Below are 6000 nucleotides of genomic sequence, written 5' to 3'. Positions count from 1 at the left end.
GAGACCCCGGAGACCCACAGACCCAGAGATCCTGGAGACCCCAGAAACCCCACAGACCCCACAGATCCAGAAACCCTGGAGCACCTCAGAGACCCCAGAGACCCTGGAGACCCCAGAGATCCTGGAGACCCCGCAGACCCCAGAGATCCGGAGACCCAGAGACCCCACAGATCCCAGAAACCCTGGAGACCACAGAGACCCCAGAGACCCCAAAGACCCCGGAGACCCCAGAGATTCCACAGACCCTGGAGACCCCACAGACCCCAGAGACCCCACAGAGCCCACAGAGCCCCTCCTGCTCAGCTCCACGCAGCAGATTTCAGCTCCGCCGCCTTTGATGCCGCGCTCGCCCCCCGTTTCCTGGCATTTCTCGCTTCTTTTCACCTTTTTCCTGCCCTTCCCCTTCACTTCCCTCCGCTGTTCCCCTTTTTTTCCTCCTCAGTTTGCCATTTTCCTCTCCTTTGCACTCATTCTGGTGGCTCTTTTTCCATTCAACATGTTTGGCCCTGAATTCTCCTCCTTTTCCCCCAAGTTCTCCTCTTTCCCCCAAATTCAACATATTTTGCCCCAAATTCAACATCTTTTCCCCCAAATTCTCCTCCTTTTCCCCCAATTTCAGCACATTTTCCCCCAAATTCTCCTCTTTTGCCCCAAATTCAGCACGTTTTGCCCCAAATTCTCCTCTTCTTCCCAAATTCAGCACATTTTCCCCAAATTCTCCTCTTTTCCTCCCACATTCTACATCTTTTCCCCCCAAATTCTCCTCTTCTCCCCAAATTCAGCACATTTTGCCCCAAATTCTCCTCCTTTTCCCCCAAATTCAACACATTTTGCCCCAAATTCTCCTCCTTTCCCCCAAATTCTCCTCTTTTCCCCCAAATTCTCCTCTTCTCCCCAAATTCAACACGTTTTCCCCCAATTTCTCCTCCTTTCCCCCAAATTCAACACCTTTTTCCCCAAATTCTCCTCTTTTCCCCCAAATTCCTCACATTTTGCCCCAAATTCTCCTCTTTTCTCCCACATTCAACATCTTTCCCCCAAATTCTCCTCTTCTCCCCAAATTCAGCACATTTTCCCCCAAATTCAACATCTTTTCCCCAAAATTCAGCACGTTTTCCCCCACATTCAACATGTTTTGCCCCTTATTCTCCTCCTTTTCCCCAAATTCAGCACATTTTCCCCCAAATTCTCCTCTTTTCCCCAAATTCAGCACGTTTTGCCCCAAATTCTCCTCCTTTTCCTCCAAATTCAGCACATTTTCCCCCAAATTCTCCTCTTCTCCCAAATTCAGCACATTTTCCCCCAAATTCAACACATTTTGCCCAAGTTCTCCTCCTTTTCCCCCAAATTCAGCACATTTTCCCCCAAATTCTCCTCTTTCCCCAAATTCAGCACATTTTCCCCCAAATTCTCCTCTTTTCCCCAAATTCAGCACGTTTTGCCCCAAATTCTCCTCTTTCTCCCCAATTTCAGCACGTTTTGCCCCTTATTCTCCTCCTTTTCCTCCAAATTCAGCACATTTTCCCCCAAATTCTCCTCCTTTTCCCCCAAATTCAACACCTTTTGCCCCAAATTCTCCTTTACCTCCAAATTCAACACCTTTTTCCCAAATTCTCCTCCTTTCCCCCAAATTCTCCTCTTTCCCCCAATTTCAGCACATTTTGCCCCTTATTCTCTTCCTTTTCCTTCAAATTCAGCACATTTTCCCCCAAATTCTCCTCTTCTCCCCAAAATTCAGCACATTTTCCCCCAAATTCTCCTCTTTTCCCCAATTCAGCACGTTTTGCCCCTTATTCTCCTCCTTTTCCCCCAAATTCAGCACATTTTCCCCCAAATCCTCCTCTTTCCTCCAAATTCAGCACATTTTCCCCCAAATCCTCCTCTTTCCCCAAATTCAGCCCGTTCTGCCCCGCGTTCTCCCCTTTTTGCCCCCATTGCAGCTCTTTTTGCCCACATTCACCACCTTTTCCGCTCCAGGCCTCAGCACCGAGGGCATCTACCGCGTGAGTGGCAACAAGTCTGAGATGGAGAGCCTGCAGCGGCAGTTTGACCAGGGTAAGCAGCCCGGCACGGCGGCGCCCCTCGCCTCCCACCCCGTTTGTGGGGAGCCGTGCTGTGACCGTGGGCCCCCCTTCTCCCCACAGACCACAGCCTGGACCTGGCCGAGAAGGATTTCACCGTCAACACGGTGGCCGGGGCCATGAAGAGCTTCTTCTCCGAGCTGCCTGAGCCCTTGGTGCCCTACAGCATGCAGGTGGAGCTGGTGGAAGCCCACAGTGAGTAGGGGTGGCGAAAGGAAGGGGGGCGGGACCCCAAATCCCTGCCCTGGGGGTTGGGGGGGGGGGTTCTGTACCCCCACGTTGCAGTGGGTCGTGGCCTCGCGTCTCCGTTGTCACGGCATTGTGGAAAGGTTGGGTTTGGAGGGGATCTTAAAGGGCCACGGGATCCCAGGGTGGGTGGTTGGGGGACCTTTGGGATCGTGGAGCCACGGGATCCTCCAGTGGTTTTGGTGGGAGGGACCTGGGAGGTGACAGAAGCGTGGGATCCTGCAGTGGTTGGGTGAGACGGGACATGGAAGGTGACAGAAATGTGGGATCCTCCAGTGATCGAGTTGGGAGAGGCCTCGAAGGTCACGAAACCTTGGGATCCTGCAGAGGTTGGGTTGGGGGGACCTTCAGGATCAGGGAACCACGGGATCCTCCAATGGTTGGGTTGGAAGGGATCTTTAGGATCAGGGAACTATGGGATCCTCCAGTGTTTGGGTTGGAAGAGACTTTTAGGATTGGGGAACCACAGGATCCCCCATGATTGGGTTGGAAGGGATCTTTAGGATCAGGGAACTATGGGATCCTCCATGGTTGGGTTGGAAGGGACCTTTAGGATCAGGGAACCATGGGATCCTCCTTGATTGGGTTGGAAGGGACCTTTAGGATCAGGGAACTATGGGATCCTACAGTGGTTGGGTTGGAACGGGCCTTTAGGATCACAGAACCATGGGATCCTCCATGATTGGGTTGGAAGGGATCTTTAGGATCGGGGAACCACGGGATCCTACAGTGGTTGGATTGGAAGGGATCTTTAGGATCAGGGAACCATGGGATCCTCCATGGTTGGATTGGAAGGGACCTTTAGGATCACAGAACCATGGGATCCTACAATGGTTGGGTTGGAAGGGATCCTAAAGGTCCCTTCCAAACCAACCATGGGGGATCCCGTGGTTCCCCGATCCTAAAGGTCCCTTCCAACCCAACCATTGTAGGATCTCGTGGATCAGGGAACCACAGGGGACCTTTAGGATCGGGGAACCACAGGATCCTCCATGGTTGGGTTGGAAGGGACCTTTAGGATCAGGGAACCATGGGATCCTACAGTGGTTGGGATGAGGGGGAGCTGAGCACCCCAAACCCCACAGGCCGGGAGCTGAGCGCCCCACTGCGATTCCTGACATCCCCCAAATCTCCCCTTCTCGTCTCCGGACAGAAATCAACGACCGGGAGCAGAAGCTCCACGCGCTGAAGGAGGTGCTGCGCAAGTTCCCCAAGGAGAACTACGAGGTCTTCAAATACGTCATCGGGCACTTGAACAAGTAGGTTTGGGGGTTTCCCCCTCCCCAAAAACCAGCAGTGGGGCTCGGAGTCGCCCCAAAACCTGAAAGCGGGGCTGAAGGTTGACGTAAAACCCACCGGCGTGGCGTGGGATTGCCTCAAAACCCAACAACCTCAAAAACCTCAAAACCCGATGGGGGATCCCGTGGTTCCCCGATCCTAAAGATCCCTTCCAACCCAATCATTGAGGATCCCGTGGTTCCCCGATCCTAAAGATCCCTTCCAATCCAATCATTGAGGATCCCGTGGTTCCCCGATCCTAAAGATCCCTTCCAACCCAATCATTGAGGATCCCGTGGTTCCCTGATCCTAAAGATCCCTTCCAATCCAATCATTGAGGATCCCGTGGTTCCCCGATCCTAAAGATCCCTTCCAACCCAATCATTGAGGATCCCGTGGTTCCCCGATCCTAAAGATCCCTTCCAACCCAATCATTGAGGATCCCGTGGTTCCCCGATCCTAAAGATCCCTTCCAACCCAATCATTGAGGATCCCGTGGTTCCCCGATCCTAAAGATCCCTTCCAATCCAATCATTGAGGATCCCGTGGTTCCCCGATCCTAAAGATCCCTTCCAACCCAATCATTGAGGATCCCGTGGTTCCCTGATCCTAAAGGTCCCTTCCAACCCAATCATTGAGGATCCCGTGGTTCCCTGATCCTAAAGGTCCCTTCCAACCCAATCATTGAGGATCCCGTGGTTCCCTGATCCTAAAGGTCCCTTCCAACCCAATCATTGAGGATCCCGTGGTTCCCCGATCCTAAAGATCCCTTCCAACCCAATCATTGAGGATCCCGTGGTTCCCTGATCCTAAAGATCTCTTCCAACCCAATCATTGAGGATCCCGTGGTTCCCCGATCCTAAAGATCCCTTCCAACCCAATCATGGAGGATCCCGTGGTTCCCTGATCCTAAAGATCCCTTCCAATCCAACAAACAAACGTCGGGTTGGAAGAGTCCTCAAAGGTCGTCGAACAGCGGAATCCCACAGGGGTTGGGTTGGGGGGACCTCAGGGATCCCAGCATCCTGACGGGGTGGGGGGGATCTTAAAGATCACACAGCCCTCGGGTTCTCCCCACAACCCAGCAGTGGGGCTCGGGGTTGACTCAAAGCACAGCAGGGGGGACTGGTGTTGCCCCACAACCCAACAGTGGGGCATCGTGTCCCCCCAGAGTCCAACGGCGGGGCCAAGGTTTACCCTAAAAGCCAGCAGTGGGGATTGGAGTCACCTCAAAGCTCAATAGTGGGGTTCAGGGTTACCCTAAAACCCAACAGTGGGGCTGAGGGTCGTCCCAAAACCCAGCAGTGGGGCTCAGGGTTACCCCAAAACCCAACAGTGGGGTGAGGGTCAACCCAAAACCCAATAATGGGGCTCAGGGTTACCCCAAAACCCAATAATGGGGCTCAGGGTTACCCTAAAACCCAACAATGAGGCTCAGGGTTACCCCAAAACCCAACAGTGGGCTGAGGGTTGTCCCAAAACCCAGCAGTGGGGCTCAGAATTGCCCCAAAAGCCAACAGTGGGGCTGAGGGTCGTCCCGAAACCCATCAGCGGGGCTCAGAATTGTCCCAAAACCCATCAGAGGGGCTCAGGGTTACCCCAAAACCCAACAGTGGGGCTGAGGGTTGTCCCAAAACCCAGCAGTGAGGCTCAGAATTGCCCCAAAAGCCAACAGTGGGACTGAGGGTCGTCCCAAAGCCCAGCAGCGGGGCTCAGAATTGCTCCAAAAGCCAACAGTGGGGCTGAGGGTCATCCCAAAGCCCAGCAGCGGGGCTCAGAATTGCCCCAAAACTTAATAATGGGGCTCAGGGTTACCCTAAAACCCAACAATGAGGCTGAGGGTTACCCCAAAATCCAACAGTGGAGCTGAGGATTGTCCTGAAACCCAGCAGTGGGGCTCAGAATTGCCCCAAAAGCCAACAGTGGGGCTGAGGGTCGTCCCGAAACCCAGCAGTGGGGCTGAGGGTTACCCCAAAATCCAACAGTGGGGCTGAGGGTTGTCCCAAACCCAGCAGTGGGGCTCAGAATTGCCCCAAAACCCAACAGTGGGGCTGAGGGTCGTCCCAAAACCCATCAGAGGGGCTCAGGGTTACCCTAAAACCCATCAATGGAGTGAGGGTCGTCCCAAAATCCAGCAGTGGGGCTCAGAATTGCCCCAAAACCCAATAATGGGACTCAGGGTTACCCTAAAACCCAATAATGAGGCTGAGGGTTGTCCCAAAACCCAGCAGTGAGGCTCAGAATTGCCCCAAAAGCCAACAGTGGGGCTGAGGGTCGTCCCAAAACCCAGCAGTGGGGCTCAGGGTTACCTCAAAAGCCAACAGTGGGCTGAGGGTCATCCCGAAGCCCAGCAGTGGGGCTCAGAATTGCCCCAAAACCCAATAATGGGGCTGAG

Source organism: Tetrao urogallus (genome assembly GCF_951394365.1).
Source record: "Tetrao urogallus genome assembly, contig: scaffold_170, whole genome shotgun sequence".
Classification (NCBI taxonomy): Eukaryota; Metazoa; Chordata; class Aves; order Galliformes; family Phasianidae; genus Tetrao; species Tetrao urogallus.
The sequence above is the reverse complement of the archived record's forward strand: the minus strand, read 5'-3'. Positions refer to the sequence as shown.